The 17621-nt window shown below is 34.8% G+C and overlaps 1 pseudogene; it reads left to right on the plus strand.

Annotated features, from left to right (window-relative positions):
• Positions 1-1831: 1831 nt before the first annotated feature.
• LOC143601362 (UDP-glycosyltransferase 83A1-like) lies at positions 1832-6033 on the plus strand (annotated as a pseudogene).
• The last annotated feature ends 11588 nt before the right edge of the window (positions 6034-17621 follow it).

A 17621-nucleotide genomic window follows, 5' to 3' on the forward strand; every position in this document is an offset into this window, starting at 1 on the left:
AAGTTAACCGTTGTTTAACCTTGAAAATTGTTAAAGTGACATTATACCCCTTTTATTTATTTATTTATTTACTACTCTCTCTCTCTCAACCCCCCCCCCCCCCCTCCCAATCCCAAACCCTAGAAGCTTCTCAAGTTGGCACAGGTATCGGTTATGGCTAAAAATAAAATCCATGGCGCCAAGCAGCTTTACGACTCCTTCTCCAAGAGCCTCATATACAAGGTGAATTAAACGATTTCCGATCACTGCACCTAAGATCACAAGCGTACTAGCCGACGAGTACTCATTGAAAAAGTACGGTGAAAAGAGGGTCGATTGGTCAACTTACCCTAGGTATTCCATTATAAACTAATGTCATTTTCTTTTATATTTTAAATGACTATGTATTTTATTGTGTGTATTTTCAGTGACGATGTACCTTTATCATGGTATTGTCTTTTTGTTATTTGACTCGATCATATCCGAAAAATTTAGCGTCGTATAGTTATAAATCTAATCATTAAAAAATAAAGACAAAACAGGAAAAAAAAATTTCCAGCTCATCGTTGAGTAGAACTACATTAATCCATTGATTTAACTTAGATACCCTAAATGAACCCGTATCAAATTTGTTTTTAGCTAAATAAACCGAATTTCAAAAATAATTAGTCATTGTTGCCACCTATTAACCGTAGTTGGCCGGTGTTCAGTTTGCAGGTTATTGTCTATCATTGCTGTCTTCCATGTCCTTGTCGCATTAAAAAAATCACTCAATTTGATAAGATAATTTCATTATTTTAAATTATATTATTTTTAATTAAGGCGATTTAGAATCAAATCTTCACGTTACGTCACGGCAGCTAACAAGAAAAATTATGAAACCAAATAAACATAAACAAGCAAATTTAAATTCCGAATAATCTGCAAGTTTGACCCGTGTCGAAACTTAATTAAGTTACACGGAATCGGTTTACTGGCCGTGTTAACTCGAAACTGTCCAACTCCAAAATACACTTTGTGTGAAATTTATCGAATTTCCAAACTAACTCGTAACTAGAATCTGGTGACCCAAGCTAAATTTACGTGTCAAAACTTGAACAGAAACTCACTCAAAACCAACCCGAAGAAGAGTGGCTTTCGACTCAAAATTTTAACTTTTTGAACCATGCCGAAGTCTAACCCATAATCAGTTCGTCACACAGTTTCTGGTAAGGCTGTTCAAAAAGCTCGAGGCTCGAAGCTCGGGCTCGTGGCTCGCTCGAAAAAAGCTAGCTATAAAAAGTTTATTTGAAACATCCTGAGCTGATTTGGATCATTTTTGTAACCGAGCCAAAATCGACTCTGGCTCGGCTCAAGTCATGGCTCGGCTCGTTGGCTTGATCTTAAGCTCGTTTAACTTCAAAATCAAGCTAGAGCCTAACTAAGTTACCCTGTTTAATTTCAAGCCCGAGCTCGAAAACACCCTGACTTGACTCGGGCTCGACTCGTGAACAGTTTCTGGAAATCCCATCTTTGCCCTTAATTAGCTGAAAAATAACCCGAATTAACTCATACTTAAATTCTTAAATTATTGTATTTGACTTATTTACCTTTTTTTAGTATGTCTGCGATATTAAAAATTAGTTTTAACAATAAACGTTTTAATCAATTAATGTAGGTGTAATAATAAAAATTGTTCGATTTAAAACATTATAAAATTAAATTATTATCTATTACACATAAAACAAACTGGTTGCTTACCAACTAATTTCCATAAATAACTCGACTTCAAAATCAACCAATAGTTGTAACATCGATTATTTATATCCACCCATTGAAGCTTCTGGTTAAGCATACTCCCAGTGAAACCAAAATGGCAAATATTCATGTTCTAGTAATACCTTATCCAGCACAAGGCCATGTGATTCCTCTCATGGAGGTATCACGGTCCTTTATCCGCAACGGTCTCAAGGTCACCTTTGTGAACACCGAGTTCATTCACAAACGGGTTACTAGTGCTTGGTCAGATATAGATGCCCCGATTGATTCCATGAACATGGTTACAATCTCGGACGGGTTGGGACCAAGTGGCGATAGGGATGATCTTGGGTTGTTGACCAAAGCAATGTTTGAACTCATGCCCACCGAACTAGAAGAGCTAATAAATGATATCAACAAAAATAATGAGGATAAAATTACTTGCATCGTTGCCGATTTTTGCATGGGATGGGTCGGAAAAGTTGCTCGGAAGATGGGTATTAGACTAACAATCTTTACTCCATGCTCGGCTGCAGTTGTGGCCGTCGCCATGAGCATTCAGAAGCTAATTGACGATGAAGTTATAAACACTAGAGGTTAGATAACCTTTTATTGGCGTACAAAACTATTTAGTTACTTGAATGCAATTAATTAAGCTTCTCTTTCGAATTCTTTTTATTGGAACTCAAATATTGCATATACATAGGGATTAATACTAGTCGTGTTTCATATAAGTGGCGAAGCTTGGACGTACACGTTGAGGTGGCCGGACTTAATATACATATAAAAAAAATTCATAAACTAGAGGGGGGCGGGCTCAAAATTTCGGTCGGAAATGGGTAAATTTACACTATGTATTAAAAGGCCGGAAAAGGATAAATTTACACTACTGAACAAAAAAACAGAGGGTCGGGCTCAAAATTTCGGTCGGAAATGGGTAAATTTACACTATGTATAAAAATTTTCGGCTGAAAAAGGATAAATTTACACTGCTGAACGAAAAAACGGAGGTGGGCGGGCTCAAAATTTTGGTCGGTAACGGGTAAATTTACGCTATCTAAAAATTTTCGGCCAAAAAGGGATAAATTTACACTACCGAGCGAAAAAACGGAGGGGGTCGGACTCGAAATTTCGATCGGAAACGGGTAAATTTACACTATGTATAAAAATTTTCTGCCGAAAAAGGATAAATTTACACTACCGAGCGAAAAAACGGAGGGGGTCGGGGCCACCCCTGGCCCTAACTAAGCTGCGCCCCTGTTTCACTAGGGTCGTCGCTATTGCTTTAACTTATGGGTGTAAACGAGTCGAGCCCATCCCAAACTCATTGACGCTCAAGATTCGCTCGGGCTAGGCATGTTTAGTATACAGGATATTGATTAATTTAAATACATATATAACTACTTTAATTATTAATATTTATAATTATAGTTTTTATCTATATCTATATTATATATAATACATAAGTCATGGGTAAATTAAGACACCTTTTTTTTAAGTAATTTACAACTTATAATGCATAATGCACACATTATATAGCTTGTAAGATAAGAACAAACTTGTCCATTAAAAAATATGCATATAAATAGTTACAACATTACCCCCTCAACTTTCCTCAACTTTTGTAAATTTAAGAAATAGTTACAACTTTGGACCTTCATCTCTACCAATGTATTTCTTTTAAATTTAATTGTTAACCAACTTCCTACCAACGATTTTCCAGCGGCCGTAACCTTTTCACATGTTAACATTTTTTAAAAGAAAATTATACCATAAAAATGAGCATTTTATTGTCTTTAATTTGTGTATGGTATTGCTATAGTTTATTCCAATTAAAATTAGGATGTTAAGTATGAGTGTTCACAATTCGGTTTTAACAGCGTCTAAGTTAAGCAATAAGTCAAACCGTCGGTTCATATTTTTTTCATTGAAAACTGAAACTGAATCGTTGAAAATTCAAACTGAATCGCTACTAATGGTTTGGTTTCACACATTGAGCTTCAATAATAAGTTTACCGATCGGCCCGGTTTTATATGGCCAATTTTCAGTATAAAGCATAAACCAAACCGTTTGCTATGGTTTGAACATTCTGAAACCAGCTGACCAAAAGTGATGATTGGTTTAAACGTTTTTAAGGTTTTAAACGAACACTGAACATCCGTAATTTTTACATGATTACTAGAATTCTTGTTCCCCGCCGCATCGCACGACCATCCGTCTATATTATATATAATGTAGCACTCATGGGCAAATTAAGACACAAGATTTTTAAGTAATTTACAATATTCAAAGCTTTATGTATACCCTATAAAGCATGTAGCATAGGGGCAAAGTTGTCCACTACAAAATATGTTTCACGTAATTTCAATTTGTTAGAAAATAGTTCTAAAATTGGCCCTTAAACTTTACTAACCTTTTATAAATTTAAGAAATTGTTACAACTTTTACCTCTCATCTTTACTCATGTATTTGGCAGGTTTATATATTTTCTTATTTTTCTTCTATATCTTTAAATATATTACGTTTAAGGAAAAAACGGAGCTTACCGATGCATCGTACTTATTTTTGTCGACGTTTCCATATAAAATTTATTCAATACCGAGGTACGGTTTATAATGTACAAGTCACTAAAGCATTAATGTACAATTCAAATATGTAACTATAAATCAATAAAATGTTTAAACACATAAATATGCATTAAAGTACAATCCATGTTCTGTTTTAGTTTATAAATTCTGAAATTACAAATTCAGTTCTCCATTATACAACTCACATAACGAAAAACAAAGCAATAAAAGCAACTCAAATTATAATGTTGTACGGATTTGTAACGGCCTCACAAAAAGTATGAAAGCCAAACTTAAACCGTGGGTATAACCGCTAGAAACGGGTTTTCGTCGAAAACCGAAAACGACCGGCCAAAAGTTAATGAAAAAAATCAACCGTAAAATCAAGCCTATGACCAGCTTGAACGGTTTTACGGTTTTAAATCAAACAATGAACACCCATAAACTTGTTACATGATTACCAAGGTATATGTTTCCCGCTGCATCGTGCGGGCACCTGCCTAGTTTTATTTATATATATGTAATAACTATAACTATATTTCGTCGTTCTTGTTTGTAATACGTTGTGTATGGGTTCTGGAAACTTGTGGGAATCCTGTTTGGTTTATAATAATACTTGGCCTTTCAAAAAATATATAATAACTATTATATATATATATATAATTTATTAAGTAAAAATTATTAAAAAAATAGGCTTATAAACCAGCTCGAGCTCGATAAGTAAAGTTCGGGCTCAAGCTCTTTTACTTAGCAAATTATTTTTTAGACTCGAACTCGTTCAAACTCAGTCCGAGCTTTTATCGAGCGGATATTATGTAATAGAAGGTACGCACCCAAATAAAATTCCTTTCCTTTCAGGAAAAATTTTGAAGGATGACACGGTTCAGCTATCAACGTCCATGCCACTCTTGGACCCTACAATGTTTGTATGGGTATCAATGGGAGACCCAATCATGGACCAAGTTTTCTTTGATTACCTATTTCTTGAGGGAAAGGAAGCAACAGAAATAGCAGACCAGATAATTTGCAATTCAGCCATGGAGCTGGAGCTTGGGGCATTCACCCTATTTCCAAAGATGTTGCCAATTGGTCCACTTTTGGCGACCAACAACTCAACAAAGCAAGTAGGCCATTTTTGGGACGAAGACTCCACTTGCCTAACATAGCTTGATCAGCAGCCGATCAACTCTGTCATCTATGTGGCATTCGGAAGCATCACAATTTTCAACCATACACAGTTTGAAGAGCTAGCGTTGGGACTCTTAAATACCAAAAGGCCATTCTTGTGGGTAGTTCGACATAGTACAAGTGGCAGTATGGACTATGTCTACCCAAGTGGCTACATGGACAACATAGGTACTCTTGGGAAAATCGTCAATTGGGCACCCCAACAAGAGGTCCTAAACCATCCATCATTGGCTTGCTTTATGAGTCATTGTGGTTGGAACTCTACCATGGAAGGTGTTAGCAATGGCGTTCCTTTCTTGTGTTGGCCATACTTTGCCGATCAGTTTTTTGATTGTGATGTTTGGAAAACTAGTTTGGGTTTAAACAAAGATAATACAGATATTGTTACAAGAGGTGAAATCAAGAGTAAAGTGGAGCAACTTTTCAGTAACGACATAATCAAACAAAATGTTTTGGATTTGCAAGAAAAAGTGATTTGAGTGCTTGCAAAAGGGAAATTCCTCCGACAAAAATCTCAACAATTTCATTGATTGGGTAAAGGAAGGGAATGCTCATGCTTAATTGTTTGAATGAAACGTGCAAATGATAATGCACAACATTTATGATTTTAATTGTTTTCATGTGTGTTTCTTTTCTATTGTTTTCATATAGTTCAAAACGCATGTCGACTTTGTATGAAATTATGTATGTTACTCCACCGTGAATTTATGCACTGTTACTAAATGCATAAGGTAAAACGAGTATTTAAGTACAATTGAAATTCAAGAAAGGGTGATTAATGTGAATGTAGTCTTTTATACTTATAAGATCTCAATGTTGGTAAACCTGGGTGTACATCAATGTTAACCACAATAATCATACACAATATAATTTCCCTAATAGCAAATATATATTTTAAAAGAATCTAGAGAGTGTAGAGTTAGGGCTGACAATTTATAAACGATACACGAATGCATGACACGAACTAAAATGACTTGAACAAGTATAATGTATGGCCTTAACAGGTTTCGTGTACTAAATAGGTAGACACGAATCGACATGTTAATTTCCGTGTCTAAACAGGTAAAATACCCGTTTACCAGTTAAGTATGTTATATACCCTAAATAACCTAAACTTTTATACCAAACAATTGAACACGACACATCATTTCAATCCAACGTCAAGCAGACAGGGCACAATACTCTTCTCTGATTCTCCCTATCCGGATCTCGGGTAGTCCGGTGGTTTCCCTCCACATCTCCAGTAGTTACAGTCTTTTGATTCTCCAGTCTATCTTTCCACATGTCCGATTCTTGGGTAGTTCGGCCTCCTTGCAGTTGCAGCGACGTCATCGGTATTAGTAGGTTCGTGCTTGGGTTTGGGATATAGGTACACGATAAGTTTTTGTGTCGTGTACAGGTATACATGTTTCGTGTTTGTGTCTTATCGTGTACGGATATACGAGATATGCCAGCCTTATATGGAATGTAGACAAATCACACGCCCATGGAGAGAAGGGTTGCTACCTGGGAGACCTCACCTCAGGCGCCCAAACCCGACCATATCATATACGATACTGTTAATTTTGCTCATACTATTCAGGGTCCAAAAGATAATATCCATCACACGTGCACACACCACTCACCCATGGTGAGAATGACGCAAAACGGAATCACAATTCATAATCTAAATAAAAACTTGAAAGAAGAAACGATTGATATATTGTTTTGAATATTGGAATACTATATTAAAACCATGGAGCGAGTGCAGTAAACTAGGGATGAGTTCGGTACCGTACCGATACCGACCGGTATCTGTATCGAAGATACCGATCCAGAAAATCGCCAAATTTTGGTACTGGTACCGGTACGGTACCGGTATTGAAGGTAAATTTCAGGAAATACCGGTACCGTACTGTCACACCCCGAAAATCTTAATTAAACAGCGGAAGACATTGACTAAGTCGTTTCGGGTTATGAAAAACGCCATTTCAGCCAATCACAATCACATTTACATATCATACATAATTTGGACTTTATTCAACTATCAGAGTTTTTACACGTGTCATAATACATGATTTTATTCAAATACAAGTCCAAACTTTGAAAAGTCAATAGTTTCCATTCAAACACACACGTCATCATTTTAAGCTTCCACTTTTTCATTTACCTGAAAGACACATTTAAAATATTTTGTCAACGCAAGGTTGGTGAGTTCTCACTTTTTAAAACCATGTATTTTGAAACAAAGCTTTTTTTTGTTTAATTATTTCCATAAATACCACTTCGTCCATACGGCCCGAAGTCAACTTTCGTTGAAATAGTGAAAATCGCGTTAACAACTTACAGTCGTGTCAATATGTATAATCATCTTCGAACGCTTACGAAGGTAATCCACAATTCAAACTTTATCCAACATTTTATTATTATAACAAGTGTATTAGTCATAAGTTTGCAAGAAATATGACACACGCAAGGAATTTAAACCTATAACCCGACACATGCCAAACTCAAAATATTTGCCCCCAACATTTAACCAGAGCGACTGGTCGGTAGGCAGGGCGTCACCCCGATAGATCTATCAATATTTCTAAGTCCTACTACAAGGTTAACGGTTATAACGACCGGGTAGTTGTTTCCTTACCTTTGCGTTCATACTATATTTACGCAGTTGTTTCCTTACCTAAGTATTTCACGCCAGTCTGATTTAACCCACTACATTTAATACAATTGTAAAATAAAATGCTTACGAAATGTGTCTTTCCCCCAAAAACATTTATAAAACATTTGATTATTAAAACATGGGGATTTGTGAGAAACTCACCTTCGGTAGGTACAACGTCAGATATGTCAAAACACCTCGTGTCCTATTAATATAGTACACGTTTTTAATAATCTATACATTTTAAGTTGTTAGCTCAACTTAAAATATTTCACACAAACGTTTTAATTTTCTTAAAACGTTTCTTTTTATTAGTTCAAGTTCGATCGACCCGTTGACGACTTTTAGTTTGTTTTAAGTCCAAGCTACGTTTTCACACAAACACGCAAGATCCTAACTTATATATATATATATATATATATATATATATATATATATATATATATATATATATCTTAAATAATAACTAGTATCAATATATGCATGTATACAAGTAATTAATAAAGTAACAAGTAACACAGTGTTATTATTATAACAATTATCATTTAAATTTATAAATTAGTTGCTCGATTATTTATTAGTTTATAGCTTTGTAAAAAAAATATTTTTAAAGTTGTTTTCACTGGTTTCGTCGGTTTGATGGTTTCGCACTTAAGGCGAACCGGTTAACTTTTTCATGTGAAACCTTTTGTTTTAAATTTTCGAAAAGCTCTACTTTTTGAATGAAATGTATTAAGTTTTATATGATCTTTTATAGAAATATTTATTTTTCATTTTAGTTATTATTTTCACAAAATTAGCAACTTTAACATTTTCATGTCGGTTCTCGCGACACGAACCGTCTAGGATCAAGTTTTACTAACTTATCATTAATGTATAAGTTAGTTTGAGTAATGTATAACATTATTTAAGTTTTAGGGGCTGTTCTAAAATAGTTCCTAAAGACGCGTCGGTTCGCTTTAAAAAGTCAAACCATTCGACCGTTTAAGCTACCGATAAGCAAACTGTGTCAACGAAATACACCAAACACTTTAAGCGTAAAATATGTTCGTTTCTAACTTATGAAGAACTAAAATTTCTAAAATGTGTCACAAAATGCAAGTTTTAACTAATTTCAAGTAACCATGCTCAAAGGTGAACTTATGTAAAATTACATGGACTAGCAACTTTGCATGAGGTATGATGCATTTATAACGCTCTAATAATGAGATTTCATTTCACCATTATTTATATTCAAATGTTTGTCATTTTTCAAACATGTGTATGCAACCAACATGTACCCTGAGCATTATGAATCGTACATTTTGTGAGAAGAATATTTTTACTAGCAAAATTTAACTTTACTAATTCCATTACCCATGATTCATGGGTAGCTCAAATTCATCAACAATTTCACCAACAAGTTTCAAGTTTTTAACAAAAAAAAAATTCTTATTCTAGCATACTATTCTAAATTCTTACCATATTTTAACATTAACATGTTTTCAATAAATAATTATCATATCTTATTTCATTAGAAGTAATTAAAATAGTATTTCTAAAATTCTCAAGAGTTAAAATCAAACTTTCAAATATGCATGTCAATTTAATAAACTTAAAACACCCACTACCCCCACTACTTCTTTTTCTTTACCCATCTCTCGTTACTTTCTCTCTCTAAACTTCCAAAACCCACTTCATAAACAAGATACATAGCAACTTCAATCAAAATCATTAGCAACATGAATTCCATTAATATCAAGTAGAAAGTATAATATACATGTATGCATGTATATGTGTAAGGTACACCTACAAAAACACGCACACACACATACATCCATCAGGTTTCATTTTTAAATGTCAATCTTTGATCATTTTTGTGAAATATCAAGTAGCAAAATTAAACCAACAAGACTTTTGTGGTGAATCTTACCTTGGGTTCTTGGGTGAAAGTAAAGAAGATGGTGAATTTCTCTTAAATGTGTGCTTGTGTTGGTGTTCCTATGCTCCTATCTAAACATTACACCTCCATACTTGCTTGAATTCTTGAGATTCTGTTTTTGATCATAATATCAAAGGTTGGTAAGGATAAATGTGGTGGTGTGTGTGGCCGGTTATAGTGAAGAAGAGGAAAAGGTAGTAGAGTGTTGTGTTTTACTTAGGATTGTGTGGTGGAATGAGGAGGAGGCTATAGGTTCCATGTGTTAGTATGTTAGCTCTCCAACACAAACTAGGCTTAGGTTATTATTATTATTATTATTATTATTATTTGGTTAGAAACTAAGGGTGGGTGGGGACGGTTTGGGTGGTGGTTTTTTTGTCTTGGCTTTGGTTAATGGTATCCGATATTCTACGTTTCATAAATTTTAACCAATCAATTGATGTTTCTAAATTATGATAATTAGATATTTGGATCCGATACTAAATTTCTGAGAATACTAACTAAAGAAGTTGAGTTTCGGTAATGGTTGAGTTCGGGCTCATACAGTTTCGATACTGTCTTTTGAACCGCTAATTTATTTAAATATTTTGAACCGAACCTTGTAAAAATAAGTTTATAACTTATTACTAATGTTTTTATCATAATATTAATTTTTCGAGTTATTCTAGATACTTTGGACATTTAACTTTTATTTTTAAGTCGTCACCGATATTCGTTTCGCGTAGTGTCCGCTACGCGACAAAATTAAACTTTTCAAACTTAAATAAATATATCACACATATTTGGAGTTTTTGGACTAAAATAATGTTGGACTAAAATAATGTTACTTTATTTATTATACTATTTTATTTACATAAGCACGGTTACATTAGCCATAGGATTAGGCTAATTTTTAGTCGGGCGTCACATTCTCCCTTCCTTTAAGAATTTTCGTCCCAAAAATTTTGGAGTTAGTGCTGGTTTCAGATTATAAAGGGAATAGGTGAGGGTATATCTGTTTCATCTGGTCTTGACATTCCTAGGTGAACTTGGATCCGAATCTTGAATTCTAACGGAGCTTGACTAACTTGATTTGGTTTCGCCTAAGTTTCTGGATGTTCCAATCCTTAACTTATACGTGGTCTTCTACGAATTGAAGCTTGATGTCCATACGAACTTTGTTAATAGGAATGTTTAGTGATTTGTCGAATAGGCATTTCTTTAGATTAGATGCGTGGAACGTGCTTAATATTCTACTAAATATTGAAGGTAATTCGAGTCTGCATGCTACTAGACCAATCCGATATGCGATTTCGAAAGGTCCAATATAATAAAGACTCAACTTTCCCTTTTGTCAAATCTGATTAACTATTTTCAAAGTGAGACTTTCTAGCAAATTCTGATCTCTAACTTGGAATTGTAACGGTTTTATTCGGTTATCGACATAACTTTTTTGTTGAACAGTTGCTTTCAACCTTTACTTGATCTGGATCCGGACACCCTTGTCGGTGGTTTCCTGAACAATTTAGATTATGACAACTACTTTTCTCCAACTTCAGCTCAACAAAGTGACAATCGACATTTCTCTCTGTATATAGTCTCGAACTAAGCGACCATAATAATGGAGTGACAATCGCTATTATTGGAAAAGTTAGCCAATGGTAGGCGGGTATTACAAAGATTCGTGAAGATATTGCCAAAAACTTGATTTAGAAAAATCATATTAAAGTTCAAATGCACCTGTAAATTCACAATTACGTTCTAGAACCGCAAATTTACATTACAAGATTACTCTAACATTCTTTCCATCATGAATTAGTCAATTCCTCCATCTTGTCTCTTTCTGTAACACCCCGGCTTAAGCGGAAACGCCCGAGTGTGACGTACAGATTGCTCAACCACACGTGGCACTATTAAGTGATCATAATAACATTAATTCATTAAATAGCCAAGTACACAAGTTCAATCAAGTAAACAATACAAGTTTAAATCAAAGATAAACAATAATCAAAACAAATGTCTCGTTTATTAAATAACCTAAGTATTCTAAGTGTCTTCAAGTCCTTCATCCTCTAATCACGGTACCTGTAACATATGTATAAAATATGGTCAGCTATAAATACAGCTGGTGAGTTTCCACAGTTTAAATACGTACATAAAAACCATACAATTCATAACATGTGGTAAACGAGCAAGTAATTCCTTTCTAGTTGGTACAACCAACGTACTTGGATAATGAGGCCCTTTTCCACTAGATACAAATGGACCGGAATGCAACGGGGGGCGTATGATCATACTTAATGAGGCTTCCCAATCGTGCAAGTAATATTCGTGCAAGTAATACAAGTAACAACAAGTCCATATACGAATTGTAGTTTTATAACAGGAGAAATAATACTTGAATTTTTATAAGGATACATATGCTACCCCAAAACAAAACATTAAAAAGGGGTGGTGAAAAACTCACCTTAGTAATCGACGTGAAAATAGAAAATAAGAATAACTCGAAGGCGTCAAAGGAAACCGAAGCGGTCAATCCGTACGAACTATAAATAAGAATAAACACGACTTTTAATGACTATTCTAACGGAACTTTAAAGTTGGTTAAATGAATAGATTTATAAGTTAGTTATTGTTTTATTACAAACTTTACGGCTCTTTGATAAATTATATTAATATTTATGTTTTAACGGCAATTTGGTTATTAGTATGATTTAAGCACTTTAATGGCGAGAAAACAAAGTTTATATGTTCAAAAAGCTTGAACTATTAATTATAAGTCATAATTATAATTATTGCGTTAACGGAACGATTTTTAGTAAATTAAAGTTTACTTTACGATTAACAAACGATTTTTAGTTACGGTTTACGAAAACGAGAAAACTTGGTTTTAAGTGTGAAATGGTGAGTTATAATTTATATTTAATTTACATAATTTTTATTTAAGTTAAAAAGGTTTTTATAAATTTATTTTGATTTTTAATTGATTAAAATGATTTATTAATGATTAATAAACTGGAAAAATGTTTAATAAAAAAAATATGAGATTGACCCGGGTTTCGAACCCGGGTCTTGGTGGGGTAAGTTCTGGGTATTATCCAACTGCTCTGGTTACAATATTCGTTTATGGTATGGTTTTTAATACTTAAATATACCATTAGCTTTGAAATGGATTTTAATAATAATAATAATAATAACAGTACAGGTTCCAACACAAAAAGAAAAGAAGCGCTTGACCCGGGTTTCGAACCCGGGTCTCATGTTTACAATGTTAACGATTTAACCAGTTGGACTATGAAGCAATTCAATGAAGTTATGGAAACAGTTTACTTTAAACAGATGTTCAACTTCATCTTCTTCATCTTCAAGAACATAAACCCTAATTTATCAATTGGGTTTTCTGTTCCATGTTCGTTATAATTAGATTAGGGGTTTTGTTTATTGGTGTAACGACATTAACAAGCATATATTAATTACCTTATAAGGTTTTGTTTTGACCGAAACCCAGTTCCCGGAAAAGTAATAAGAAAACTCCCAATTATAGACAAATCGGTGTATTAGAGGGGGATTGAGAGGAATGAGCGAGTTGTTTATGAGTTTAGGCATCTATTTATACTAGGTGGAGGAGCGTCTTCACATTAATTCGTTGATTTGATTATCCGGATTTTCCAGCGACCATTACGGACACAATTACGGGTTGATTAACGTGATTAACGGGTTGGTTATGATGTATTAATGAGGAGAAACATTTTCTAATATTAAATTTTGGTTTAAAAAAAAAGATTTAGGGTGGCTGATGTTCGGGTATTTTGTATATATATTAGTGTGTTAATTATGTAGTTTTGTTTAGTATATTGTTAGAACTTTGGTACTTCATACGTGCTTTTGTATGTTATTGATCGTTAAAGATGCTAAATTGGAGACTTGTACGAGCATGGAATGATATCTCGGGAATACCGGAGCATAAGTTGAAGTCTTGGGAAGTGTTAGAAGGATTCGGGAAGAGTTTAGATGAGAAACCTAAAGCCAATGCTAAAACTGAACAAGATGGGTTGACGAAAAGCGACCAAGAAGTAAAACGAGCATATCCTGGGCTAGAAAATGAGTTACGGAACCCATAATATATGAATTTTGGGTTACTCAATGAGAGGAATCCAAAAATGAGGTCATCTTCCATCGTGTAGCGCGAGGGTATGGGTATATGGCCATCGCGCTACGCGACAGGCCTAAATGACGGGAAAAAACGGGTTTGGCCTATATCTTCTATTTTACAAACCCTAATGAGGGAGAACGACTTCCAGCCATTTTGGGACAACAAGGGGCGATTCCGGGAGCCCCGGATCACCACCGATCACCTCGGGATTTGTAGTTCATCATCCTGAATCAATAGCCGAAGACTAATCGAAGATCATGAGCGGCTGAATCCTCTTTAGTCATTCCTGGGATGTAAAGTTTGTAATTTTTCAGTATTTTCTTCATGTATTAGAACAACTAATTGTAATTGTGTTTTGTTAATCTATGAATATTGATGTTTAGTATTGCTGTGCATTCAATCGGTTTAGGTTTTTGTCGATCAGAACGATTAGTTTGCCGGTTGCTATAATAATTGCTCGTAGGGTTGTGTTGATTAGTTAATTACAAGAAAGCATACAATTTCCCTTAGTTGAGTCACACTGGCAGGGACCGTTTGATAACCAATGCCGTGTGTTAGCGATTGTGGATGCCTACGGTTTAGCTTGTTAAACAATCTTTAGTTGACTTAGGATAATTAATCTGTTAGGTTGGATGAGAATATTGTTAATTGCTTACTTGGATTCCCGGGTGTGATTTGTTTTGTTTGATTGAATATTTGCTTAAGTTAGTCGATTATTATTAAACCAATCCAATTACTAGTGTGATCAACACTTTTGACAAATCTCATAATTGTTTCTTTATAATTGTTTCGTAAATATAGTTAAATAAACTAACAAATGTATGACATTGACCACATGCTCCTTGGATTCGATACCTGACTTACCCTGTCTATAGGTAAAATTAGGTTTTTGCATTATCGGTACGACATGGTCATCAAAATGGTGCCGTTGCCGGGGAGCTAGTGCGCTTAGTGTTATATCGTTTGTTTGAGCTTTCTGAAAAAATAAAAAAATAAATTCAAAAATACAAAAAGATTTTTCGTGTTTTGTTTTGTTTATTTCTGTTCCATTTTACCTCGGGTATTTTAGTTTTTTTTGCAGGTTATTTTTAACAGAAAATCCAGAAACCCGAGCACGCTATTGTTACCATGAGCAATGGTGATTTTTGTTATTGTGAAGGCCTGTATCACTATCGAGATTGTCCAACAGTTTCACAAAATTGGCAAGAGCGTCGACATGGGCGGAGATATATGATGGCATGCTATGAAGATGAAGAGAGTTTGTCATATTATTCACTCTCTGAACACACAACACCGAATCATGATGAATATTGTCAATCAGACATGGATTACCAATATGATCAAGAGCCGTATTATGACAACTGTGAACAGGAGATGCCCTATTTCTCAAGTTACCAAGATACGGTGGAATCCAAACTTGACAAAATGATAAATATAATGGTTAAGAATAACAAGAAAGCAGAACAACAAAGGAAATCTCTTAAGGCTAAGTGGATCAGTCAAATTAATGAAGAGATTATGCACACTAAATCAGATTGGGATGAGGATGATTATGAATATTCTCATGATGAAGGTGAGTATGAATATCCTCAGTCGGTTGATGAAGAGCAGCAAAATATATTGAACTCTAAGCTTGATACTATCATGAACGTGTTAGTGGAACATAACAGATGGATGATGGAAGAAGAAAAGAAATATGAGCTAAGAGATAAAAGACTTGAGGCCTTGCTCAAGCAGGACACTGAGGATATAATCGAATTCAAACGAGACCAAGGGCAGTTGGCTAGTGGTACTGTGTCTGATAGTGATGATGAGGATGAGGTTGTTGGTCTTCCAGAGCAAGAAAGTGAAAGTGTGATTAAAGCAAATGACACAACTCCTTCAGAGTATGAAGAGCCTAAGGTAGCACAGGTGTATCATGTGCCTTCTCCAATACTTATTATTCCAAACAAGTATGGGGATGAAGGCTCGGTAATGAATGACATGAAAGTAAGCTTGCATGATATTGGACAAATAATCAAGAGATGGCCTCGCAACAATCATTCAAGTAACATGCCAATCACTGTAAAGCGATTATGGACTCGGCATGTAAGCTACCGAGCGTATAATGGAAACTCGGTGGGTAATTTTTCACTTCGACCACCATGAGGAATTCAGGTATTGTCGAGCTGTAGACATCTAATTCAGCGCTAACCGGGAGGCAACCCGGCTTTGTATTTTGTAATTTATTTTTATTTTAAGCTTTTGTTTTTCTCTTTGTATATTACTAATCGTTTATTTTAAGCATGCCATCGTAGTAGAAATTAAGTGTGGGGATGCCACATAAAAAAATAGGGTTTGAAGTGTTCGTGAAGATGCTAGAAAACGAGGTTTTAGCCATTCGAGCTACCCGGAGTGCGTTCATGCTTTGCTATGGTTAATCCGGGTACATGTATATATATATATTTTTTGTATTGGAACTTTATGGGTGTGGTTCACTATAAACCCTCACGAGACCTCACTCGTCCACCCGGGCTACCGTGGGGTTTAAAGGGCTTGTTGCATATGCTAAATGCAACCGTGATTCCTACGAAAGTGTGTTAGGTCTTTTATCATTTTTAATTTGTTAACAAATTTTTTTATGAAACTAACTAATTCGGCTTAGTAATGATTTTTATAATATAATTGCAACTCTTAAAAGACCTATGTCTTACACTGGTGAAAAGCTTGCTTCTACACGTCTCGAGATTTTGCAGATATGGTTAGTCGGTATTGATCAGTAGTGGAGACGTGTGTCACGAGTATGTTGAGAGTTAAGGGCCGAGTTTAGCATTGCATTGTCATTATTATCAGGTGATTTCAGTTTCATAAACTATTTTGTTATTTTTATTTTAGTTGTTAGGAATGTAATTGTATAATTTGCTTAAGCCCGTCACATTTGTTCCCCGAGTTGTTGAATTGTTAAACTGTCAGTTTAACCCCGTTCCCCAAATGTTCGTTAATTGTTTTATTATTTTAACATTGAGGACAATGTCAACCTCAAGTGTGGGGATGGGGGGAAATTGAAAATTTTAGCCCGATAGTACCTCGAACAGTATTTAGAAACCTAAGTTATTAACTGTCACTTATTACTATTAATGCCAAGTTAGAGGTTTTTGGTCATGGTTGGTTTTTCAGCTTCTCGATAGTTTTCCTGAAAAATGTTTTTTTTTTAAATGAGAAGTTGAAAATGGAATCGTTTAGGCGGGGATAACGAGTCAAGGGGACGGGTATACATGTTTCATATCGGCAGCCTTTATTTCCAGACATATTGTGAGATTGGCCCTTATACTTAATACACATATTATATAATAGATATAAAACATGTCTTGTCATTGATTGAGGGAAACCGGTATGTTTTACAAAATTAGAACTTGCTTGTCACATGCTTATCGAGATCTTAATACCACCACCTGTATGGAGATTAGGACTTTAGA

The sequence above is a fragment of the Bidens hawaiensis genome, unplaced genomic scaffold (genome assembly GCF_021521415.1).
Source record: "Bidens hawaiensis isolate Kalapana, Puna unplaced genomic scaffold, B.hawaiensis_p1.1 tig00056119_1, whole genome shotgun sequence".
NCBI lineage: Eukaryota > Viridiplantae > Streptophyta > Magnoliopsida > Asterales > Asteraceae > Bidens > Bidens hawaiensis.